The sequence below is a fragment of the Notamacropus eugenii genome, chromosome 2 (assembly GCF_028372415.1).
Source record: "Notamacropus eugenii isolate mMacEug1 chromosome 2, mMacEug1.pri_v2, whole genome shotgun sequence".
NCBI classification, from domain to species: domain Eukaryota; kingdom Metazoa; phylum Chordata; class Mammalia; order Diprotodontia; family Macropodidae; genus Notamacropus; species Notamacropus eugenii.
Window position 1 is genome coordinate 119,276,858 of NC_092873.1, and position 27,784 is coordinate 119,304,641.

Sequence of the window (27,784 nt, forward strand, 5' to 3'; positions counted from 1 at the left end):
ACAAAGGTCTCGGCTTCTGTAGTTTCTTCAGGCTGAAAAGGGGTGTAGAGCTGTCCCTGCCACAGTGGGTCCCAAGGAGGAGGTTGACTGGAACCAAGTATTGGTCACATCCAGGGGATGATGGACGAGTATAGGCTGGTATCCACTATTTGCTGCCAGGTAAATTGGCGTGTGGTCTGAGAGACACAAATCTAACAAGCAAGTTCAATATGCAGGGCCCCAGATAGAAGGAGAAAGACAGATATATCTAGTAACAGTCAGTTGACTAGTGTACTATAAAATTTTACCAGCCCACCCATGGGACCAGATAGTGATAATGCTGCTTTAGACCTTTGATCATTCCCAATCTCTAATTCCTTTTAATAGCATGGAGGTGACACAGGTCTCTTGAATACCATGCCACTGAAGCACAACTTCTGTAAGGTTCTACAGAACTTGAGCAGTATGAAGTACTGGTAGATGGATAGACCTTGTGTCTCTGTTCTATAGACTAGCCTAAGGTGAAGGTGTAGCAAGGTGGCTACAGAGTGATGGATTTTTTAGCCATATCGACTCTCAAGGACCATGAATCAATCAAGAAGCAATTACTCAGCACTAAATATGAACCAGGCACTGTGCCAAGTGCTAGAGAGCCAAAGACAAAGCAAAAACAGTCCCTGCCCTCAAAAAACTTACATCCTAATTGAGAAACAACTTATATCATAAACAGATGAATGACAGATGATCTTTGAGGGGATGGCACTAGCAGCTGGTGAGACCAGGACAGGTGTCCTGGAAGACACACTGCTTGAGCTGAACTTAAGGGAAGCCAGGGATTCCAAGAGTCAATGGGTTGGAGGAAAAACAATCAAAGTTTGGTGAACAGCCAGAACAAAGGCCTGGAGATGGGAGATGGAGTGTCATGTGTAAGAACAGAAAGTAGGCCACTATGGCTGGATCATACAGAACATGGAGGGGAACAGAATGCAAGAATATTGGAAAGGTAAGAAGGATCCAGGTTGTGAGAAGCTTTAAATGTCAAACAAAAGACTTTAAATTAAATCTCCAAGGTTATAGGAAACCTTTGGAGTTAGTTGAGTAGGGACATGATATGGGTAGACCAAAGCTTTAGGAAAATCATCTTGGCAACTGAGTTGAGGATAGAGTAGAATGGGGAGAGAATTGAGTCAAGGAGACCAATTAGAAACCTATTGCATTAGTCCAGGTAGAGGGAGAAAAGGGCCTAACTGGAGAGCTGGCTGGGAATATCTGCAAGAGATTTTATAGAGAAAGAAGTTATAAGATTTATAAAATTTGGAAACTGATTAGAGTTTCCACATAGAGTGGGTAGGAGGAGAAGGTGACAAGTGGGGAGAGTTTGGAGAGGAAAACACTGAGTTCTTTTTTGGGGCATTTGAGTTTGAGATGCGTATAGGACATCCAGTTTGAATGTCCTACAGGGAGGTGGTAAAATGGAGCTAGAGCTCAGGAAAAATTGTAGTGGGGCTAGACAGATATAGACAGACAGAAAGACAGATATAGATATGTCTGTGTATCATAGAATTATCTTAATGGAGATGATATTTGTACCAATGGGAGTTGATGAGATCACTGAGGGTATAAAGAGAAAAGGGCCCAGATAGAGCCTTGGGGGTCATCCCCAGTTAGTGGCAGTCAACTGGACAAAGATCCAGTAAAAGAGACTAAGAAGGAACAGTCTGACATGTAGAAGGAGAACCAAGAGGTGGCACAGTCCTGAAAAACCCAAAATGAGAGAGAATCCAAGCAGAGAAGGTGGTTAGCAGTGTGTAATGTTGCAGAGAGGTCAAGAAAGATAAGGATCCAGGAGAGGACAGTGGGTCTGACAATTCAAGAAATCACTGGGAACTTTGGAGGGAGTAGTTTTGATTGAGTGAAGAGGCTAGGAGGCAGATCAAAGAAGGCTTCTGGGAGAGAGGGTTGTCCCACTTGGTAAAAGAAAGCATTCTCCCCTCACCTCTACCTCATAGAACGTTTTTATATTTAAAGTAATTGATCTGTACTTTGCTGAGCCCTGCAAAAGTCAACGAAGGTCCGGAGGGACATAATGAAACATAACATCCTCCCTCATAACAGAACAGTAGGGGACTACTAGGAAAGAATATTGTATATATTGCCAGACAAATTTTCTTTATTATCAAGCAACAAATTAGTTTGTTGCCACAAAAGTAGGAACAAATAAATAAATACATATAATCCTTTGAAATGAACAGGTCGAACTAAACCAACTCTAAGGTCCCTTCCAGTTCTACGAGTACAATTATCCCTTTCATATCATGATTTTTCCCATTGAGGTTTCAATATGTCGCAACTCAACGTAAGAAATTAAACAGAAATTTTGGGGGGAGTTTTGTAGAAGCCACAGAGGACACACAAAGTGCAGCAGACTATACAGAAAAAGTTTAGAAAATAAGAAATGCATAAAACATATATAGTGTTGTATAATATCAACATATTTTTTATTTTAATACCATAATAATTCAGACTTCTTCTCTGGTACTAAGGGAGGGCCAAAAAATTGTGTGCAGATTTTCCAGATCATGGGAGGTACCAGATCCATTTCCCTTGTGAGGCGGAAAGGAAAAATGTATATGATTCTAGTCTTTCGTGTTTAACTGCTTTCTTCTTTTAGAAGTACATCCATTGCTCGTTCATTCTGCATATATGTTGCCAATCATTCTCAGTAAAAAGAAGTTTCTACCATAAACTTTTCCCCACATCCTCCCATGCCTAGCCTGACCTATAAAGGCATTTGCTAAAGCTGATGGCAGGTTGTCCAGTGGATAGAGCACTGAGTCTTGAGTCAGGAAGACCTTACATCCAAATGTGACCTCAGATATTTAATAGCTGTGTGACTTTGGGCAAGGTACTAAACCTCTGTTTGCTTCAGTTTCCTCAAATGTAAGATAGGGATAATAACATATGGTTGCTGTGAGGATCAAATAAGATAATATGTCTAAAGAACTCAGCATGGTGCCTAGCACATAGTAGGCTCTTAATAAATGCCCAACTATGATGATGTTAAAAATGATCATGATATGTATAAAATGCTTGGTGAGTGGACTTTTAAAAATTTGCAGGGATGTATGATTTTCTTTGGTGTGGATATTCACTCTATCAATGCATACTCAAACCTCTCTATTTTGAAGATCTCTGTGAATTGCTGCAGCTGATAGATGTATCACCTCCATGGCTAACCTGGTGATGAATCTCACTAAATTCAACATGTATGGTCCTTTGATAATAGATAGTAGATTGCTGGTACTTTATTCAGTTCACCCATTCCTTTCTCTCCACCATCCTAGCTCATGCCTTTATCACCTCTAGCCTAAACTATAATAGTTTCCCAATTGGATTTCCTGCCTCAGGTCTTCCCTCTCTGTTATTCATTCTCCCCGCAGCTGCCAAATCAATATTCTTAAAGCACTGACCTGACCATTTCACTTCCCTGCCAAAATATTCCTAGAAACCTGAGGGAAAGACACATTGTAAGCAACTTGAGGAAAGGGACTATCTTTTGCCTTTCCAGTTATCCCCAGTACTTAGCTCAGTGCCTGGCACACACTTGGCACTTAATAAATATTTATTGACTGACTCAATTCATCTGTGTAAGGGTGAGTTGGCATAAAGAGCCTCAGAACTTGTATGTAGGCTACATTTGTGTTTCTAGCATTTAGTATAGACTGCCACATAGTAGGTGCTTAATGTTCTTTGTCCTTCATTTTCAAAGAGGATTGAACCCAACATGTCCTGATTCCATGCCTACTGCTCTATCCACCATGCCACTTAGTTGCCTTTCATAGGCAATTTGTCAATTTACCAAAGAATTTTATTGAGGAAAAAAGTTCTATTTCAATAATGGCTTGAGGCAAAACATGCTAGAGCTTCTCTTTTTTCCACTAACCAGAATATAACTACGTGTAAAAATTCAACAAGTTTACCTAAAAAGCTATCTTTCCTTCAGTGTTAAATGTCTTGTAAGAATAGTGTCAGCTCAAAAGGGAGAGATAAAAGCTAATTAAGATTTGTAGAGAGATGACAAGATTACCTAGATGCTCTAGATATGTTCAAGTCACCAGGCTGAGATGAATTACATTCTCTGCGTCCTAATAGTAGCAACATATGTGACCCCTAAGCTACTGTCAGTAATCTTTGAATGATGAAGGAAAACAAAAAGAGACTAAAGGATCCATGTCTCCAAAAAGGGAAGAGGCTATTATCTGTTAGTCAGAAAGTTTGACTTCAATTCTTAGCAAAATTTTGTAATGAATTCTTTTTCAAACAGTATTTTATTTTTTCCAATTATGTATAAAGATAATTTTTAACATTCATTTTTTAAAAAGTTTTTCAGTTTCAGATTTTCTCCCTCTCTCATCTTCCCCTTCACTAAGGATGCAAGCAATTTCATATAGGTTATATATGCGCAATCATGCAAAACATATTTTTATATGTCTTGTTGTAAGAAAAGAAACAGACCAAAAGAAAAAAAAACACCAAAAAATAAAGAATGTTAAATTAGTATGCCGCAATCTGCATTCAGTCTCCATCAATTCTTTCTTTGGATTTGGATAGCATTTTTCATCATGAGTCCTTTGAAATTGTCTTGGATCATAGCATTGCTTACAATTGCTAAGTCATTCATAGTTGATTGTTGTACAGTGTTGCTGTTACTGTGTACAATGTTCTCCTGGTTCTGCTCACTTCACTTTGCATGAGTTCATGTAAGTCTTTACAGGTTTTTTTGAAATCTACCTGCTCATCATTTCTTATAGCACAAAAGTATTCCATGTGATGCACTCTTATAAGGATAAAGATTATCTTGAAAAAGGAAAACCAAGTTACAGAACATCAGCACCCACAGCTTCATCAGGAATGGGTACTGCCAGACTAACCTCACTGTCTTTCCACCAGAGCTTATGATTAGGACTGTTTGAAGGTATCAAGGGATTTTTTTAACCTTCTTTTAGATTGTGGGTGTCCTAGACTATGGAAACAACTAAGGTCACTTTATCTTTGGCACATAATTTCTATTTCAGAAAGGTCTGAGAATTCATGGTGATTGGAAGAAACATCTATTTCACTGTCTTGTTGCTCATAGGACTCAGAACTTGAAGATATTAAGGAAATTATTAAGGAATAGTGCATTACAGTGGCTATTAAGAAGTAGTGAATTGATAGAACTGGGCTAGAATTTGTATATATGCTCCTGCTGTCCTGATGATGATGAGTTTCACAACATTTCATCCTTTTATGTGAGTTGTGTGGCTATTTGTTCACACAGTTTACTTTGAAGACCTCATCTGATGTTACTGCAGACATTAGTGCAGAATTGGCCTAGCTAAGGTGTCAGCAAAGACAAGGGAATTCCTGTGATATTTTAAAATTTATGAAGTACCAATAATACTTCAAACACCATACAGAACTGTATTTGGTTTCTCTGATCTAAAGAGTCATTTTTAAATGTCCTCTCTGTTCTGAATACCAAAACAATGTAACCACTGGCTCCAAGTCTTTCCTAGGATAGTGCCCTGGGTATGTCATCTAGGCTATCAAGATGGTGGTCATTTAGTAAATTAATAGTCAATAAACATATATTAAGCATCTCTTCTGTGCCAGGCATAGTCCTATGCACTGAGTATACAAGGAAAGGCAAAAGATTGTCACTGCCCTCAAAGAGCTCACAATCTAATAGGGGAAATTCACATACAAAAAGAAGCTGAAAAGGATCTGGGGAAGGGTGCCCAGCTCACGGGCATAATGAAGACCTGCAACAGTGTGTGAAAATAATAAAGTGACTCCACTGGGAGATCTTCTTGGATGGAGGATCTGGGAGGAGCTCTCCAGTAGCCACCTTCCACCCTCTCCAATCAGAAGGAGAGAGGAAGGGAGGGGTTTTAGAGTCAGGGAATACTGAGGAGATTTGAGTTTCAGAAGTTCATCTTGCAGTGATAGATGGAAGAGGGCTAAGGATGCTGGTATTGTCAGAGGACTGGGAAGCAGAAACGATAATATAAAATCAAGATTGAGTGTGTTGGGGCCATAATACCAAACCAGGTCAAGCCTTCTACCTCCTCAAACATTACAGGAGGTAGAGAAAGCAGGAGTCAACTTAAAATCACCAAGATTGCATAAGACCGTCAGCTTCTATGTCTAAGATGGACCTTTTGGCCTATGAATCTGACCAGGGGATCATTCTACTTTTTAATGAGTCTCTTGGTTCCACACTTTTGGTCTGAGTGCACAGAACTATGTATTTTGCTATATAGTTTCATCCACGGGTATTTTCATTTTTTCCAGTTGGGGATGTCAGTTAGGACAATTGTTCCATACCATTTAAGAGGTTATGGAAGTAAATAAAATGAAAAAGTAGATAGAATTTAAGCACTTTCAGGAGCTTTACACTGGAAGAAGAGATAAAACGTGTGTATGTAGATATATATATATGTACATATATATATGTAAAAAAATCATAACACAAAGAGGTCACATGAGAAGTGCATAAGAAATAGAAATAAAGTGCTATGAGAGTTCAGAAAGAGTGATCAATCACTCAAAAAATATTAATTAACTTAGTATGGGCCAAACACTGTACAAGGCACCAGGGATTCTAAGACAAAAGCCAAACAGTACTGCTTGCCTTGCCTTCTGTTGAGAAGAAATGATATGCATACGTACAGGATGTTCCCAAACTCTTAGCACAGTTTTTGTTTAAAACATCTTCATTAAGACTTTTGGGATACACTGTATAAGTACATGAAAATACAAAGGAATTTGAGGGGAGTCACTAGATACTGAGGGGATCAAGAAAGACCCAATTTAGGACTTTGAAGGAGATGAAGGGGAGACAGGAGAGAATGCATCCCTGGCACTAGGGACATTCTGTGCAAAGGTATCAGTAGAGGAAATAGAATGTCATGTATGAGGCTCAGAGAGGAGGCTAGTTTGCTGAACTGTAGAAGGGGATTGCTCAGGAAGGTTCCCCATCCCTGTGAAATTTTAAGTTCAATTTTTTAAAAAGTACAGATACTGGGATCTAACTAAGGCCAAGGATGACTTATCCTAGAGGGTTATTTACAATCCTTCCAGTGTCCTATGAGGGATGAAACAGAGGAAACTTAGCAGACCTTTGGTAGAAAAAATTGCAACTGATTCTGGTTTGAAAAAAACTTTCTAGTATTCAGAAGTGCAGAGTCATCTTAAGTCAGCAAGCTTAAACTCATGTAACCTGGTGTCAGAAATATCTGGACCAAGACTTGAAGATATAGTGAAATATGTAAATACATCCTTAAGGGTGATGTTTCTGATATCTGTTATCAACAGCACTTGTCACTTGGCAATCAAGTAAAGCTAATGCAGTGAATGAGGCCCTCTGCGATTTAACCAGAATTTACCTTTTCTACTTTCCACACTGCTGACCAAGTTTGGGGTTAGAAGCCCTGGGTTTGACTCTAGGCTTTGCTGTTTACTATCTTATGCAAATCACTTGACTTCTCATTTAGTAAAATAAGGGAGTCAGACTAGTAGTATATTTATTATACACTAAATTTATAATAGGTCACAATACATATGTTGTTCATTCCTTTCAGTCATGTCTGACTCTTTGTGACATCATTTGGGGTTTTCTTGGCAAAGATACTGAAGTGGTTTACCATGTTTTTCTCCATATAATATATAGTATTGTTGTATGTTAGTCCTTCGTTGTAAAGAAGACCATGCCATCAGAGAGATGATGACATGAGCTGCACTTACCTTTGTTTGGAGTGAGGGAGGGCTGTGCAGGTCACCAGCCTCACTTCTCCTCCAGATCCATCTGAATCCAGTGACCAGATATTTATCAGTATGACTGGAGATGACCCAGGATGCACTGGGAGACCTTGGCCCCTTTAGGCCACAGTCTATTCAGATACTCACTTAGGGTGAGGTAACACCCATTCATTCAATAGGCCAGTTTAAGAAGTAGCCAGGGGGTGGCCCCTTTAATGAGTCAAAGAAAAATGAAGACCTCAAAATTATAATATAGGTTAAATTATAGTATTTTCATATTATGTATATTAAATTAAAATTATCACAATTATATACTATAACATATACTAAGTATTATAATTTCTACTAAATACACTGTATATTTACTAAATATACACTCAGACTATATTTACTACATGTAAGTGCCTGTAATTTTACATATATGTGTACAATACAAGGTATTTGAGGAGTACTTACAGTTGGGAGATCAGAAAAGGCTTCATCCGTGAGAAAAGATAACATTAATAAAGAGAAAAGATGTAGTTGTAGGAAAAAAATAAGCCACCAAAATGCAGCCAAGCCAGTCCTGAGCTCCCTTCTTCTCAAGTTTTCTGGAGGCAAGAACAAAAGCCCTATAATGACCATGTTGATTGCCCAGGCCACAACTTGCCTCTTAGATTGATGAGTTAGATGTGGGTCATGCTTCTCAATTAAGAGAACATGTCTAGAGGAGGAGACAGAATTCAGGTTACATAATTTGAGAAGGAAGAAATGAATGAACCAAGAAATCTCAATCTTCTTAAGGCAGGACATGGTAAAAGGTTGAACACTGACAGGCAATCTTCAAGCCAAAGTATATTTAATGGTAACATAAAACCACTTCATTCTCAAGAAGTTGTGGACTGGTATAGTTAGTTCATAAAGCAGCTTAATGGTGGAAGCCTAGAGTCAGCTTTAGACAGGACCTATTCACCCTCCTCAGAAGGAATATTTGAGAAACAGCAATTGTGTGTAGAAACTTAAAAAGACTTGTATTCAGAAGAAGAAATGGTGCTCTCCCTGAGATATGTTATCACCTAAGTAATGGACCTCAGGCAGACATTAGCTTTTTTCCATAGGAGGTTTTCTTTAGAAGTGTTATGGCCTTAGTAGCTATTGTTGTTTGTTCTTTGTTCTTGAAGAGGACAAGTGACATCAGGAGGGTGAAGACTTTCAGGTGAACTGGATTTAAGTGAGGCAGAGCTGTGCAAATTCTTCTTTGTGCAAAGCTTCTCTCTGTCCTTCAGAGTTGTTGAAGTCCAGTGGCAAGACAGAGGTCAAGACAACTGGCAATGGCCCTGGTTACAGTGGGAGAACATGACCTTTTTAAGCTAAGGTCTCTCTCAGGTCTCAGTTTGTCTGAGGCAATGTTCGTTCAGTAATTAAAGGCAAAATAAGACAAAAGATGGCCTAGTTTGCCTTCACAAAAGTGGCTAGATTAGAGACCAAATGCAAAGAACCAATCTTTCCAAAAAGGAGGCTGTATACATTTTGAATAAGAAGAGAATCATCCTGAAAGCGTATCATTAAGGACTTTCTCAAGTATCTGTGAAAATAGAGAATAGGAGTCTATAGAATCTTGTGACTGCCTCATGAAAGTATATTGCAGCCTCTGATATTTGAAAGAGAAGAGGTATTGGGTAGAAATGGAAAAGAAAGCAGAACTCAGATCACCAACCATAAAATAATATGCATTTGAACATAATATGGTGACTGGGTTTGGGACAATTGAGAAGACAAGACAAAATCACAGACTTTACATCCCTTAAGTCATAGACAAATAAATAGGGGCCCCTTCCAGGTTTCATAACAGGTAATATAGAAATGTTGCATGTCCAAAAGTAACAGAAAGAGGTTCAGTAACCTAGTGGGGAGCTAACTTATTAATAATGTCATTGATAGCATATCAAGGAAATCTTGGAAACCAGGAAGGAAATTATAAAGTCATCAAGCAGGATGATTTCAGAAAAGCCTGGAAAGAGTTACATGAACTGATACAAATGAAGTGAGCAGAACCAGGAGAACGCTGTACGCAGTAACAGCAATACTGTAGGATGAATAGCTGTGAATGACTTAGGTATTTTCAGCAATATAATGATTCAAGACAGTTCCAAATAACTGATGAAAAATACTCTCCGTCTCCAGAAAAAAGAACTCTCATTTGAATACAGATCAAAACATACTGGTTTTCACTTTTTCTTTCTGTCTCCTCTCTCTCTCTCTCTCTCTCTCTCTCTCTCTCTCTCTCTCTCTCTCTCTCTCTCTCTCTCTCCCTCCCTCCCCACTTTCTTCATTTTTGGAGTAATTTTGCACATAATAATTACATGATTGCAAATATATAACCTATATCAAATTGCTTACTGTCTCAGAGAGGGAAGGAGGAAAGGGAGAAAGAGATAGGATTGGAACTCAAAACTTTAAAAAAAAACAAATGTTAAAAATTGTTTTTACATGTAATTAGGGGAAATAATTTTTAAAAAAAGAAATCATGAAGTATTTACTGAGTGTTCAACATATGGGCCAGCTTGATCAACAATTAAAAGCTAGGCAATGACAAACCTATTATCCTTCAGGCTGTTCTAGCAGGCAAAGTTTTGGGGAGTCTGTAGAAGAACTTCCTTTGGGGGATGGTGAGGGAACCCCTTTTCCACTGACTGGATTGATTGCAATAAAAGTACACGTACATATGGGAGGCCGGGAACAAGTTAGTGAGCAGCATGTGACCTTGTTTCTGGCTCCAATTTGTGTCAGTTTATTTTTCCTGTTTTTTATTCTTTGGCTCTTAGATCAGATGAATTGAAGTATCTGGAATTGAAGAGTCGCTCATTTTTCTGCAGAAGCATCTTTTTTCTTGTTCTGCTAAGGTAAGTAAATAAGTTTATTAAGTACTTACTTTGTGCTAGAGACTATATTAAGTGCTGGGAGAGGATACATAGAAAGAAAAAAAATAGTCTCTGTTCTCAAGAAGCTCACATCCTAATTGGGGAGATAACATGCAAGCAATTATGTACAAACAAAATATGTTCAAGACAAATTAGAGATAATCTCAGAGATAAAGAACTGAGATTAAGGAAGTCTGTGAAAGGCTTTCTTAAAATTTTTCTCCCAATTACATGTAAAGACAATATTTAACATTCATTTCAAAAAAAATTTGCATTCCAAATTTTCTCCCTCCCTCGCTTACTTCCTCCTTTCCTGAGATGGTAAGCAACTTGATATAGATTACATTATGTTCAGTAATGTAAAACATATTTCCATATCAGTCATGTTATGAAGAAAAGGTACCAGAAAAAAACAAAAAAATAAGGAAAGTGAAAAATAGTATTCTTTGATCTGCATTCAGACTGCATCAGTTCTTTTTCTGGATGTAAATTACATTTTCCATCATGAGCCCTTTGGAATTGTCTTGGATCATTGTATTGATGAGAATTGCTGAGTCATTTACAGTTATTCATTATACAATACTGCTGTTACTGTGTACAATATTCTCTTGGTTCTTCTCTGTGAAAGAATTCTTGCAGAAAGTAGGGCATTAGTTGGGACTTGAAAGAAACCTGGGAAGCCAGGGGATGGATATTGGAAGGCATGAGGCAGGTTCAGTGAAAATTCATGGAAAATTAATGTGCGAGGAGTAGCAAGGAGGTCAGTGTCCTTGGACTGCAGGAATAAATGGAGGGGAATATTTGAGTATGAGAATATTTGAAAGTTAGAAAAGGGACGTATTTTGAGGGATTTAAAGTCAAATAGAGAATTTTATATTTGATTTTGAAAGTGATAAAGAGTCACTGGAGTTTACTGAGTAAGGGGAAGACCCTTGATTTAAGGAGATTGCCAATTTGACAACTGAGTAGACTCAAGTGTAAACAGATTTGAGACAAGTACAACAACCAACAGGCTATTACAGTATTCTAGGGTAAGGTAATGAGGACCTACCTCAGGGTGCTGGCACATGAGAGATGTAATGAAGGCAGCTAGGTGGTACAGTGGATAGATTGCTGGCCCAGAAGTCAGGAAGAGCTGAGTTCAAATCCAGCCTCAGAGTCTTACTAGCTGTGTGACCCTGGGCAAGTCACTTAATCCTGTTTCCCTCAGTTTCCTCACCTATAAAATGAGTATGAGAAGGAAATGGCAAACAATCTTTCCCAAGAAAACCTCAAATAGGGTCATGAAGAGTAGGTCATGACTAATTGACTAAACAGCAATAATGAAGGTAGAAGCAACAGAATTTGGCAAATGATTGGATATGGCTGGGGGGAGAGTACTGAGAAGAAAGTGAGGAGTGACAAGGAAGACTGTTCCTCCACTGCTACAAATTATTGGAGGCTATTAGTCTGCTACCCAATACAGACATTATGCAGCTGCTTCTGAATTTTGAGAGGAGACCTTGGACAGATGGGGCTGCCACCACTTCCTTGGCATTGTCATCTGGTTCATCAGTGATTAAAGAGCCTTTCAAAAACTGCCCTTAGACATTTTAAGTAGTGTGTTGGCTGTTCATTCTCATTCTGCTTGAAGGTATTCATCTTTCTCCAACCTGTTTATTTAGGACAGACCATTGATTGCATTAAGCAGTTCCTGTTGAATCTGATCAAAGTTCTGACCTTGTCCAGCATCAATATTGGGACACCATGCCTCTTCTCTTGGTTTTTTGCCTGTCTCCATTGCACAACATGTAGTAAAACTTGTTTCAGAGTTGCCAATATGGAATTATAGCAGTTAGTGACAGTTGTTCATTCTTCCTCATTTCTTAGGTGCTTCCCTAATATTAGGGAAATCTATAACCAACTTCACCTGGGCTCAAGGCATAAGGGCTGTGATGAGGTTTCTACCTACTCCAGGGAGTTGGTGAAGAGGACCATAGTCATCACCTCATTCCCTTTTATTAATTCATTTTCCAGGAGAACATTTTTATGTTTGTTAGTATAACCTGCAATGAGGCAAAATGTCCAGGAAGACAGTGGAGTAAAGAATAATGATAGGCACTAAAAGAGCAGTAGGAATTTTCCTCATCTCCTGGGATTCTTTGTAAAGTTCCAAAAGACTGGCTAGAAGCACATTTTTGCTTTAACTCTTGTGGGATAGAATCATTAAGACGTCTAAAGTTCAACTGTAGAAATCTCATGGCAGCTTCTACATGCTGATCAAAATAGACTTCTGACTCATTCTTTTTCATCTTTGAGCTGCAGGATTCAAGAATATTTCTAAAATGTTCTATTTTATCAGAATTAAAGAATCCTTCTTTTGGAAACTGCTTAGCAAGATCATTCCTGGTATAAAAACTCCATCTGTATCACAATCTGTTCAATCTTAGACCAATAGTGAGTGTGTATGAAAAATGTGGGAGTTCTTTTTTTCAGACACAGAAGCATGTCTCTCTTTAGTTGACTTGTTTCCCATTCTGGAGACCCCTTTTTTAGCAATGGGGACACTAGCTTCAAAAACAAGAGTGTTTCACCTGCAGGAACTTGAGTGGAGCCCTTCACCCCCATGGGAACCTGGCTTTAGATCTCTCTACCAAGTAAGAAGCTGACCTAAGCCTCAACCTGAATATTTTTGTACTTTACTGCTTTGATAGTGCCTCTGCTCTCTCTTTTGCAGAAGGTTCCCAGGCTTTTCTGTCTGGACAAACATACCCATTTTTGACCTTTCTATCTAAATGTAAAACAAGTCCACAGTCAACAAATGTATCAGTCTATATGCTAGTTGGGAGACCCTGGGCTGAGAGCAATGAAGTTTCACTGGATTTGCAGAGGAGCAGGGCATGGTTAAGCTCCATTGATTGGTGCCACTAGTTCCAGTCTTGGTCTGCTGTCCAAATGCTAAGGAGAAGAGGAAGGAAAATATCTGTATCACCAGATCATGGTATGGGATCACAATGTATTTTGTAATGGGATCACAGACATGTTAGTAGAACTTAAATTGGTTTAGTTACAGACTGGGTAGATGACAAAGAGCAGAGTACAGCCTTAACGAGATTAAAATGATATTGGGAAATGTTTAACAAAATGAATAAAAATGCAATACAACATAGATAATGTTCATTTGTGGTTTTCTAAGTGAATTTATTGCCATCAGAGATCCATTTCACATCTGAAGCCACTCATTTAGAGTATTATATGAAGAACTGTCATGGTTTAGGGAGTATCAAGTGAAACATATAATAGATATGAACATGGAAAGTAACATGCACAAATACTTATTGTGCTTAACAGACTTGACCTCTCTCTTTTATAATGGTCAGACTTTGTGAGCCTGTATCAGAATCCAGGAAGAATGCTTATCTCTACTTTGAAAAGAAAAATCATTTTTTTAAAGGGACACTTGACCTCCTATTTATTTTGCAGTCATTTGAAGGAGAAAAGTACAGAGGTACTAAATGAATTTCAAAAACTACTATTCTTACAAGAATCCATCTTTCAGTGCATTGAGGCTTTGTCATCTCATCTGTCTGTGCACCTTCTCTCCAACACGAATTGCAATTCCTGCTATAACTTAAATAGACAGTGTTTGAGAATTGATTTGTTGTAGCTGAAAAACATCATTGCCATGCAGTTGATCTAGATATTAGCCATCCTGAGTGTAGCTAGGCATACAGTTAATCGCTGGGACAATATTTGGAGCTTTCTCACTTGGTAAGACCTGCCAGAACTTAAGGTCCTCTATCATGGCCTTGGAGGACCCAAAATCAACTTCACATCTCACAGTGTCAGCAGAGGAAGACTTTTGTGGAGGTGACATTGGGTTTCTAGAAAAATCCATTTCAGTATTCAAAAGGATCTGAAGCAATGGAACACTTATTGAAAAACTGTGAAGTATAGAACCACAAGTCTGAACATAATTTGTGTTCATTGTAACATGTTTTTTAGAACATAATAAACTTTACTCAATCCCTTTATTTTAACTCTATATAAATCTTTGTGTTTCCAGTATGTTTCTTTTAAACCACATAGTGTCAAATTCTTCTTTCTAATACATTTTGTAATGTTCTTCAATTTTGTGGGTTAGTTCAGCCCATTCACATTCTTAGTTATTGTTAATTGTGTGTTTCCCTCTTTCTTGTTCTCTTGTACTTTTCTCTCTCTTTACTTTCACCTTCCTCTTTACAAATAAGAAAGTAGTAGAAGAGAAGGTGCTTCCTTCTTGGGATCTTATAAGTAAACCAACCCATTTTCTCCCTATTGCAGTTCTCTTATCCTTTCTCCATCCTTGAGCCAAGGTTTTTATTGTTTTTTCCCTTCTTTTTAATCCCCTCCCCTTCAGTATTTGAATTTGTTTTGATTATAACCTCTTCTTCTGGAAGCTCATTCCACCCCAGCATTTGTCACACTCCCAGTCTTGAAGTCTCTGTCTTTCTCTCTGTGTCTGTGTCTCTATATCTCTCTCTCTAAATGGCTGATTCCTCCCAGAACCTCCAAATTAAGAAAGAAGGCCAGGCCATTTATTTCTTCATTCCTCTCCAAGATGCAATACTGACTCATCTCCACAGGACTTTTTCTACCACTTCTCTCCCTTTTAGCTCCCTTTTATAAGTTGATTTCCTCTATTGGAATGTAAGCTTTTTGAGAGCAGGGACTGTTTTTATTTCTGCCTATATTTTTATTCCTAGCATTTAACACAATGCCTGGAACATTTCTTGTTGTTTAGTTACATCCCCTTCATGACACCATTTGGGGTTTTCCGTCAAAGATACTAGAGTGGTTTTCCATTTCCTCTCCAGCTCTTTTGACAGATGAGGGAACTGAGGCAAACAAGGTTAAGTGATTAACCCAGGGTCACACAGATTTGATTCAGATTTGACTGAGACCAGGTTTGACTCATGAAGATGAGTTTTCTGGACTCTAAGCCTAGTGCTCTATGCACTGTGTCATCTAGATGTCCCTGCCTGGAGCACAGTGAGCAATGAATAAATGTTTGTTGACTTAACTTGACTTTAAAGGTTTTTAAAGGCTAAAGTCATAAGATTAAGTCTGGTGGTCTTGAGACCACCATGACAGCCTCCCATTAAAGGGAGGTTGCCGCTTATAGACTCTATTCATGGAAAAATACTAGTAGTAATATATATGTGTGTGTGTGTGTGTATGTGTGTGTGTGTGTTTATGTGTGTATGTATGTATGTGTATGTATGTATATAATATACACACACTATATATATATATTGCAGTTCAACTTTTTATTTTAATAACATCAGAATATGCACAGCTCATGCAGTACTAGCATCTAAACTCATCCAGTTAGCAATAACTAAATCTACAGTGAGTTGGTCAGTCTTTACATTTAACAGATTTAAATCTGTTCTTACATATGATCTTTGAATCCTTATTTATGAGCTGACAATGTTGCCGACTGATGTTACTGTTGAATGTGCAAGTCATTGAGTATGCCTATACAAGAAAGATAACCACCTGTTTGAGAATTGCAACATATCAGACATTAATGGGGAGGGGGGTGGAAATGAAAAGACAACCAAACAAAAGTCATGCAACAAACATCTGAGAATCTGGACACTTTACATCACTGTTTAAAAGTAACACCACCTTGAAATGTTTTAATTTCAATTTATCTTTTTTATTTGACTAACATGAAAAAGTTATGGCTACACTGCCAACATTGTGTCTGCTTAATTTAACTTCAGAGTTTAATATGACCTAACATTAAAAGCTCACACTTCCCAAGATATGTAATTTCACACAGAGTGATATTCAACATTCGAGTGTCAGTGTTTTTGTACTGTCTTTTGATCAAGTTTCTCTAAACTTTCAAATAATTACTTTTAGGCTTACAAAAATAAGTAGTTGCTAAAAGGCTCAATAAATATTATGTGAAACTAGCAACAAAACCTATCTAGAAATTTGTCATGAGCAAACAGTTTTCTTCCCAACTATTATTCCCATGACTCCAGATATTTGTTGCATTCATCAATCTGCAATAGACAAAATAAGTGGCAATCTAAGGACACACACAGAAGACATATATATGTATATATACAAGTCACTGATTATGCCAATACAACAAAGATAACCACCTGTTTGAGGATTGCAATGTATCAGACATTCATGGGGGGTAGAATAAGCATCTAAGAATCTGGACATTTCATATCACTGTTTAGAAGTGTTTAATGTCTTAAGACAAGTGTATCAAAATCTTGGCATGTTTTATTTTTAAGTTGTCGGTTTTATTTTACTAACATCAGAAAGTTATGGCTACACTGCAAACATTGGGTCTGCCTGATCGTCTTCAGAGTTTAATGTGACCTAACATTAAAAGCTCACACTATCCCAAAATATGTAATTTCAGACACATACACACACACACATATACACACACACGCACACACACACACACACACACACAATGATATTCAACATTCAAGTGCCAGTGTTTTTCTCCTGTCTTTTGGCCAAGTTTCTCTCAACTTTCAAAGATTTACTTTTAGGCTTACCAAAATAAATATTTGTGAAAAAGATCAATAAATATTATGCAAAACTAGCAGCAAAAAATATCTAGAAATCTGTCATGGGCAAACTGTTTCCTTCCCAACTATCATTCCCATGGTTCCAAATACATTTTAGAATTTAGTCCCTTGTTGTGTTGAACAATCTGCAATAGACAAAATTAGACTGGCAGTTTAAGCACCCATACATAAGACATATGTATGTACATATAGATAATTCACTGAATGTACAATAAAAGAAGCATTTTGTAGAAAGTTATGGGCAAAATGCTTTTTTGTTGGTTGTGTCCAAATCTTTGAGACCCCATTTGGGCTTTTCCTGGCAAAGATACTGGAATGCTTTGCCATTTCCTTCTCTAGCTCATTTTACAGATGAGAACTGAGGCAAACAGGGTTAAGTGACTTGCCCGGGGTCACACAACTGGTAAGTGTCTGAGGCTGGATTTGAACCCAGAAAGATGAGTCTTCCTGACTCCAGGCCCAGCACTTTATCCACTGTACCACCTCCCTCCTCCGTCATGACTAGAATGGCTTCTCAATGATTACCAAGTTCTAAGTACCTATCCATGATAAGTGAGCAAATCAGAACTTTAACTTAGTTAAGTTTGCCATTAGAAAAGAATTCCATTGATATGCTCCAAGGTGTCTGTTGTTTGGGTTTTCCAAATCTGCAAGTATCAAAAAGCCCTAATGCCAGCTACCACATAAGTTCTCCCTTGAAATATTTTTGGATGTATCAGTGATTCAGGTTTAAGTTGTATCACACTCTGTGCCAAGGTTTGATTTTAGCCCAAGTTCAGGAAATTTATTTTGTCCAAACAATCGATACCTTGAGCATTACTGAGCTAAGAGGACATCAGAATAAAAGTTGTCTAAAGTTAAAGGCATGGTGCATTAGTTATCATGATCCTCAATCTCAAAATTGTAAATGCAGTTTGGGGAAGGTATGGAGGGAGGGAGTTAATCCTAACTCCAGGATTGAAGTTTTCAAACCACCTTCTGAATAGGGCTGCTGGTTGTTCTTTTCATTTCTTCTTGTGAATTTGAGCTTCCTTAAAGAAACATTTCAGTGGAGAATCACAACTGGTAATGTACTGCAAGTTTTTGAAGCTACATATAGTGTAGTCTATTTACATTCCTACATGGAAAGCCAATATTTGTGATTCTTGAGACTTTTTTCAGTATCTGGGTAATTGGTGGGATTACACACACACACACACACACACACACACACACACACACGGAGGGAGAGACAGAGAGCACAGGGTGAATTGAATAGGATGGGATCATATGTTTAAAAAAATGAAACTAAGGGATGAGAGAAAAATATATTGGGAGGAGAAAGGGAGGAATGGAATGGGGCAAATTATCTCTCATAAAAGAGGCAAGTTAAAGACTTTTCAGTGGAGGGAAAAAGGGGGGAGGTGAGAGAAAAAACATGAAGCTTACTCTCATCACATTCAACTAAAGGAAGGAATAAAATGCACACTCATTTTGGTATGAAAACCTATCTTACAATACAGGAAAGTGGGGGAAAAGGGGATAAGCGGCGGGGGGGATGATGGAAGGGAGGGCAATGGGAGGAGGGAGCAATTAGAAGTCAACATTCTTGGGGAGGGACAGGATAAAAAGAGAGAATAGAAGAAATGGGGGGCAGGATAGGATGGAGGGAAATATAGTTAGTCTTACACAACACGACTATTATGGAAGTCATTTGCAAAACTACACAGATATGGCCTATATTGAATTGCTTGCCTTCCCAATGGGGATGGGTGGGGAGGGAGGGAGGAAGAGAAGTTGGAACTCAAAGTTTTGGGAACAACTGTTGAGTTTTGTTCTTGCATACAACTGGGAAATAAGAAATACAGGTAATGGAGTATAGAAATTTATCTTGCCCTATAGGACAAAAGAGAAGATGGGGATAAGGGAAGGGAGGGATGTTAGAAGAGAGAGCAGATTGGTGATAGGGGTAATTAGAATGTTTGGCATTTGGGGGTGGGGGAGGGGAGAAATGGGGAAAAAATTTGGAACTCAAAATTTTGTGGAAATGAATGTTGAAAACTTAAATAAATAAATTTAAATACAAAAAAAAAAATGAAGTGTAGTCTATTTGGTAGGGTGCCCCGCTGTGAGCAGATTTAATTATCCTACCAGTCAATCCCTTGGGAATTACAATTTCCTCTGCATTCATTGCTGTTGTAGCCACCTGCACCAAATTCTCTGCTGCTGCCATGATCACCACCTCCACCAGCACTGTGACCACTACTTGGTTGACTCCTACTAAAGCTAGAACTGCTGGCATCACTACTTTGTGTATGATCTCTGGCACCAAAATCTCCTGAATCTTCTTCTCTTAGAAGACTGCTACCTTTATGGTGAAGTTCCTCAGTCATGGTTCTACCTATGATGGTACTTCTTGTTTAGCTTCCACAAGAAGATCCACCAAATCCTTGGTAATCTTGGCATTCCTCTTATTGAAGAAGGAAGTGGCAAGACTAAGGCTCCCAGCACAACCTGTACAATTAATTCAATGTGCACACTCTTCTATATCATTTGACAAATCAAAGTTGATGCCATATTTCACAGCTGAAATATCCAGTCCTCTTTTTGCTACTGCTGCAGCTACTCAAAGTGGACTTTTTCCTGCACAGAACAGAGGAAGGGCTGCTTTATGAAATTCATTAAGACCCTGAAGTTCAGATTACAGGTCACTTTCTTTGATTTCCAAAGCATAAGGTACAGGTAAAACCTGGAGTATAAAAGTTATTCTTATATGAGAACCATGTAGTAAAACATTGCCTGAATTGATTTACAGAAAATCCCACTCAGAATCAGGGCTACTACATGGCAAATATCTCTTTGCATTTGGGGAAGGCAACAGTCTACAAAAGACTTCCAGAAAATGGATCCAATCATTGCATTTCACCAAGCTAAACATTGGGGAATATGAATACCATGAAGAGACACTGACATTTTATTTTAAGGATTTGTTGTTATGGTTTATTCTTTGTTTTCTAAGAGGACCAATGATGTTATGAGGGTGATGTTTTGATTTGTGTGTGAATTGGATTTAAGTGAGGCAGAGTTGCACAAGTTTGTCAGCTTCACTCTTTTCTTCCACAGTCATTGAAGGCCAGTAGCAGACAAAAGTCAGGATGACTGGTGATGGCTTAGGATGCAGCAGGTGCAGATGACTTTGGCACCTTCAATGCTTGACCAACCTATAAGTACTCCATAGTGCCTGCTTCAGCTATTTTCATGGCCATTGGAACAAATTGTTCTTATCTGCCCATTCTGCTGAGCGAGTTTTCAGATGCTTGGGGTAGACATCCCCAAAACTAGAAGGGGGAGAGAATTAGGGATTATGGGAAGGATGGAAGGAGGGGAAAAGGTTCCAGTGAATAAGTTTTATTACTTTTATAAGATAGTTTGTTGATTTAATGCAACAAAAAGGAAAAACCACGAGAAAGAAAAAAACAACAAAAAAAGAGAGAAAACAGTATGCTTCAATCTGCTCTCAGACTCCATAGTTCTTTCTCTGAATGTGGATAGCATTTTACATCATGAATCTTTTGGAATTGACTGTCATGGCATTTCTGAGAACAGCTAAGTCTGTGAAAGTTGATCACACCCCAATATTGCTGTTACCGTGTATAATGTTCTCCTAGTTCTTCTCAATTCACTCAGCATCAGTTCATGGAAGTGTTTCCAGATATTTCTAAAGTCTGCCTGTTCATCATTTCCTATGTATTCCATTACATTCATATGCCACAGCTTTTTCAGCCATCCCCCAATTGATAGGTATCCCCTCAACTTCCAGTTCTTTGCCACCACAAAAAGAGCTATTATAATTATTTTTGTTCATGTAGGATCTTTTCCATTTTTTTGTGACCTTTTTGGGATACAGATCTAGTACTGAATCTAGTAGCTGAATCAAAGGGTATGTATATTTTTATAGCTCTTTGAGCATAGTTCCAAATTGCTCTCTCCAGAATGGTTGGGTTGATTCACAACTCCAGCAGCAATGCGTTAGTGTTCCAATTTTCCCTATCTCCAACATTTATTATTTTCCTGTTTTGTCATGTTTGCCAATCTGATAGGTGTGATGTGGTTATCTTAATTTATCAAAGTTGTCTTAATTTGCATTTCTGTAATCAATAGTGATTTAGAATATTTTTATATGACTATAGAAAGCTTTAATTTCTTCATCTGGCAATTGCCTGTTCATATCCTTTGACACTTATCAATTGGGGAATGACTTATATTCTTATAAATTTGAATCAGTTCTCTATTATCAGTGGCTGTAAAAATTGTTTCCCAGCGTCCTGCTTCCCTTCTAATCTTGGTTGCATTGGCTTTGTTTGTGCAGAAACTTTTTAATTTAGAGTAATCAAAAATATACATTTTGTATTTCATAATGTTTTCTATCTCGTTTGGTCATAAATTCTTCCCTTCTCCATGAATTTGACAGGTAAACTATTATTTGCTCTCCTAGTTGGCTTATAGCATCAACCTTTATCTCTAAATCATGTACCCATTTTAACTTTTACCACACTTGATATTTAGCTTAGTATATGGTGTAAGATGTTGGTCTATACCCAGTTTCTGCCATACTGTTTTCTGATTTTCCCAGAAGTTTTTGTCAAATAGTGAGTTCTTGGGTTTATCAAACAGTAGATTACCATAGTCACTGGCTGCTGTATCTTGTGTACCTAACATGTTCCACTGATCCACCACTCTATTTCTTAGCCAGTACCAAGTAGTTTCAATGATTGCTGCATTATATTACAGTTTTAGATCTGGTACACTTAGGCCACTCTACCTTGCATTTCTTTTCATTAATTCATTAATTCTTTTCATCAATTAATTAATTAATTTCATTAATTCATTAATTCATTAATTTGGCCTTTTGTTCTTCAAGATGAATTGTTATTACTTTTTATAGTTCTATAAAATAATTTTTGGTAGTTTGATTGGCATGGCACTGAATAAGTAAATTAATATAGATAGAATTGTCATTTTATCTCAGCCCACAACTGATATTTTTCCAGTTGTTTAAATCTGACTTTATTTGTGTGAAAAGTGTTTTGTAATTGTGTTCATATAGTTCCTGGGTTTGTCTTTGCAGGTAGACTCCCAAATATTATATAGTCTACAGTTAATTTAAATGGAATTTCTCTCTTACTGCTGGACTTTGATAGCAGTATATAGAGATGCCAGTGATTTATGTGGGTTTATTTTATAATTATTTCAAGTAGTTTTTAAATTGATTCTCTAGGATTCTCTCAGTATACTATAATATCATCTGCAAAGAATGATAGCTTTGTTTCTTCATAGCCTATTCTAATTCCTTCAATGTCTTTTTCTTTTATTAGCTAAAGCTAACACTTCTGGTACAATGCTGAATAACAGTGGTGATTATGGACACCCTTGTTTCACTGGCAATTTCTTACTGGCAATTTTCTGGGGATATTTTATTTTTTTTTTAATTTAACTTTTAACATTTATTTTCACAAAATTTTGGGTTACAAATTTTCTCCCCTTTTATCCCCTCCCCCCCAAACCCAAGCATTCTAATTGCCCCTGTGACCAATCTGCTCTCTCCTCTATCCTTCCTCCCTGCCCTTGTCTCCGTCTTCTCTTTTGTCCTGTAGGGCCAGATAGCTTTCTTGACCCCTTAACCTGTATTTCTTATTTCCCAGTGGTAAGAACATTACATTTGATCCTAACACTTTGAGTTCCAACTTCTTTAGCTCCCTCCCTCCCCACCCCTTCCCTTTGGAAGGCAAGCAATTCAATATAGGCCAAATCTGTGTAGTTTTGCAAATGATTACCATACTAGTTGTGTTGTATAGGACTAATTATATTTCCCTCCATCCTATCCTGACCCCCATTACTTCTATTCTCTTATGATCCTTTCCCTCCCCATGAGTGTCGACCTCGGATTGCATTCTCCTCCCCATGCCCTCCCCTCCATCCTCCCCCCCACCCTGCTTGTGCCCCTGTCCCCCACTCTCCTGTATTATGAGATAGGTTTTCCTATCAAAATGAGTGTGCATTTTATTCTTTCCTTTAGTGGAATGTGATGAGAGTAGACCTCATGTTTTTCTCTTGCCTCCCCTCTTTATCCCTCCACTAATAAGTCTTTTGCTTGCCTTTTTTATGAGAGATAATTTGCCCCATTCAACTTCTCCCTTTCTCCTCCCAATATTTCTCTCTCACTGCTTGATTTCATTTTTTTTTTAAGATATGATCCCATCCTCTTCAATTCACTCTGTGCACTCTTGTCTCTATGTATGTGTGTGTGTGCATGTGTGTGTATGTGTACTCCCACCCAGTATCGACATACTGAAATGTTTCAAGAGTTACAAATATTGTCTTTCCATGTAGGAATGTAAACAGTTCAACTTTAGTAAGTCCCTTATGACTTCTCTTTGCTGTTCACCTTTTCATGGTTCTCTTCATTCTTGTGTTAGAAAGTCAAATTTTCTTTCCAGCTCTGTCTTTTCATCAAGAAAATTTGAAAATCCCCTATTTCATTGAAAGACCATTTTTTCTCCTGAAGTATTATACTCAGTTTTGCTGGGTAGGTGATTCTTGGTTTTAGTCCTAGTTCCTTTGACTTCTGGAATATCCTATTCCATTCCCTTCGATCCCTTAATGTAGAGGGTGCTAGATCTTGTGTTATCTTGATTGTATTTCCACAATACTTGAATTGTTTCTTTCTAGCTGCTTGCAATATTTTCTCTTTCACCTGGGAGTTCTGGAATTTGGCCACAATGCTCCTAGGAGTTTCTCTTTTTGGATCTCTTTCATGCGGTGTTCTGCGGATTCCTTGAATATTTATTTTGCCCTCTGGTTCTAGAATCTCAGGGCAGTTTTCCTTGATAATTTCATGGAAGATGATGTCTAGGCTCTTCTTTTGATCATGGTTTTCAGGTAGTCCCAGAATTTTTACATTGTCTCTCCTGATTCTATTTTCCAGGTCAGTTGTTTTTCCAATAAGATATTTCACATTATCTTCCATTTTTCGAATCTTCACGCTATGTTCTGTGATATCTGTCTTTCTCATAAAGTCCTTAGCATCCATCTGTACCATTCCAGTTTTGAAGGATCTATTTTCTTCAGTGAGCTTTTGAATCTCTTTTTCCATTTGGCTAATTCTGCTTTTGAAAGCATTCTTCTCCTCATTGGCCTTTTGAACCTCTTTTGCCAATTGAGTTAGGCTAGTTTTCAAGGTATTAATTTCTTCAACATTTTTTTGGTTCTCCTTTAGCAGGGAGCTGATCTGCTTTTCATGCTTCTCTTTCATCCCTCTCATTTCTCTTCCCAGTTTTTCCTCCACCTCTCTAACTTGATTTTCAAAATTCTTTTTGAGCTCTTCCATGGCCTGAGCCCATTGGGTGGGCTGGGGCACAGAATCCTTGATTTCTGTGTCTTTGCCTGATGGTAAGCATTGTTCTTCCTCGTCAGAAAGGAAGGGAGGAAGTGTTTTTTCTCCGAGAAAGTACCCTTCAATAGTTTTATTTCTTTTCCCTTTTCTGGGCATTCTCCCCAGCCAGTGGCTTGACCTCTGAATATTCTCCTCACACCCACCTCGCCTCCCGGTCCTCCCAGCCAGCGTTTGGGGACTGAGATTCAAATGCTGCTTCCCGTCTTAGGGCTTTTGGCGGGGGCAGGGCTGCTATTCAGTGTGAGAATTAAGTTCAGATGGTCAGGTCGGGGCAGGGCCGCCTCTCAGGCCCAGTTCCCTCAGGGGGTTTATGCACAGACCTTCCACAATGGATCCAGGCTCCCGCCCGCTTGGGGAGCTCCTGTCTGCAGCCGCCTCTCAGCTTCTATCTCCCGGGGGGGCCCGAGCCATGGGGGCACCCCACTCCCCTCTCGACCCGCCAAAGAGACTCTCTCACCGACCCTCGTCACCTGTGGGTGGGGGGGCTTGTGCCGCCACTGGATATCCCGTCCCTAAAGCCTGCTCGGATCTGTACCTCTTGGAGCCGCGGCCGCCGCAGTTCTGGGCTGGGCTCCGCGTCTGCAGCACCACGGACCTTTTGCGAGAGGTTTGCAGGTCCCTCTGTGGGTGGGGGGACCCGCGTGGCCGCTGGAGGTCCCGTCTCCGTAGCCCGCTCGGATCTTTTCCTCACGGTGTCGCGGCTGCTGCAGGGCTGCACTCAGCTCCCAGTCCCGGCGCCCAGTCCACAGCGCGAAGGACCCCCCGCGAGAGGTTTGCAGGTCTCTCCGGAACAGAAATCTCCCTCGCTCCAATATTCTGTGGCCTCTGGGTGCAGAATTCACCGTGGGTTGGTCCCCTCTAGCCGTTCTGTGGGTTGTGGGTTCGGAGCTATGTGTATGCGCGTCTTTCTACTCCGCCATCTTGGCTCTGCCCAGTGGATATTTTAACTAATTATTTTTGCTAACTAGGTGCTAAATTCAGTTGTAACTATAATGCTGAAGGATCATACATGTTTTCAGTTTTAAAATTTCCAAGACTTGGAACAAAGTCACACAACCCAAGCTCTACTATTGGTTATGGATTTAAAAAAATATAAAGTTGATCTATCCATTCTAAGAAATGAGCTCAAATGTCTATATCCTGTATTTGTGGGTTGTCTCTACCAGGCATTTAGCTTTTTTTAATCATGGTTTTTTCAGTTTTCCAATGTTTCCAATTTTCAATTTTTTTGAAAGATTTTGAATTCCAAATTTTTCTCCCTCCCTTCCCTCCTCCAAGATGGCATGCCATTTGATGTAGGTTATACATATACAATCATGTAAAACATATTTCCACATTAGTCATGTAGTAAAGGAAGAAAAAGTGAAAACAGTATGCTTCAATCAGCATTCAGACTCCATCAGTTCTTTCTCTATATGTGAATACCATTTTCCATCAAGGCCCTTTTGAAATTGTCTTGGATCATTGTTTTGCTGAGAAGAGCTAAGTCATTGCCAGTTAATCATTCTACAATGTTGCTATCACTATGTATAATGTTCTCCTGGTTTTTGCTACTTCACTCAGCATCAGTTCAGCCAAGTTTTTCCAAGTTTTTCTGAAATATGCCTGCTCTTCATTTCTTATAGCATAATAGCATTCCATTACATTCATATACCACAGTTTGCTTAGCTGTTTCTCAGTTGATGGGCATCCCCTCAATTTCCAATTCTTTGCCACAACAAAAAGGGCTGCTATAAATATTTTTGAACATGTAGGTTCTTTTCACTTTTTTATGATTTCTTTGGGATACAGACCTAGTAGTGGTATTGCTGAATCAAAGGTAAATAGGCATTTACCTTTTAGGCTTTTGTCCCTAGTTTCTGAAAGGCCTTTTCTGCTATTAAAGGAATTTCAGGTAACATCAAGCAGATAGGGAGGTAAAATATGCTGCTCAGGTAAATTTTCCCACTGTCCCTGAAATATATTATTTATAAGGCTAATTATGACTAAACCCATTTTATTCATCTTTCTGTGTGTTCATCCTTTGTTGTGGAAGAAGACCATGCCATCAGAGAAATGATGACATGACATGCACTTGACTTTGTTTTGAATGAGGGAGGGCTGTGCACGTCACCAGCCTCACTTCTCCTCCAGAGCCATCAGAATTCAGTGACCAGATATTCATCAGGATGACTGGAGATGACCCAGGATGAGGCAATTGAGGATAAGTGACTTGCCCAAGGTCACACAGCTAGTGAGTGTCAAGTGTCTGAGGTGAGATTTGAACTCAGGTCCTCCTGACTCCTGCACTGGTGCTTTATCCACTGCACCACCTAGCTGCTGTTTATTCATCTTAGGGCACATGAAAAGAAGAGGGCAGATAAAAAAGGGCATTCATCTTTCCCCCAAGTAGATGTTGCAAATCTCCCTGGGGAAGTCTATAAATCTACCCAGCTGTAGCTGCTGAAGGTCAGCTAATTTCCAGGAACTGGAGGAAGCAAAAGAAGATAAACACCATTGTCCCAGGTTTTTCTAGAGAGATTCTAATCTGGAACTGGACATCGCTTTGCCTGAAGTCCATGTAATCATCCCTATACTTTCACAACCCTCTGCAAACTCAGATGAGTAGTGTTAGGCAAGTCACTTCTCTTTACAGAGCCTTTTTCCATGTTTGTAAAATAAGGAGACTGGGTAGATGATTCCTAAGGACCTCCTGGCTTTAAATCTTTTGACACCATTATTTCATTAAGCCTGAACAAAATTCACAGGCTAAATGTTGATTCAATACCCTAAGATCTCTGAAATTCCACCATGCCTCAACATCATCACAGTGGTAAATAGCCTCACAACGTTCCAATATTTGGGTACAATTTTGGAGCTCAAAATTTGGAGCTCCATGTATTATAATGCAAAGATAAGCTTTTGGTAAATATGGCATGGTTCATTTTCTGGATAATTTTATCAAGTCTGTAAACTGTCAATGTTTTCTCTGTTAACAGTCATATCTAATGAGCAGTTAACTAACTAGTCTGAATTTAAAAGAACAGAACTTAGTGTTGTAATCAAGTAAAACCTACACAAAAGATAACCTGATGTTATTT

At 38.7% G+C, this 27,784-nt stretch overlaps 1 long non-coding RNA gene across 1 annotated transcript in view; it reads left to right on the plus strand.

Moving 5' to 3' along the window:
• LOC140526332 (uncharacterized) overlaps positions 1–27,784 on the plus strand; it is a 162,259-nt gene that overhangs the window by 59,650 nt on the left and 74,825 nt on the right. The window contains exon 5 of the long non-coding RNA XR_011974319.1: positions 10,587–10,664. This is a non-coding gene — a long non-coding RNA (uncharacterized lncRNA). The remainder of the gene's footprint in view (positions 1–10,586; positions 10,665–27,784) is intronic.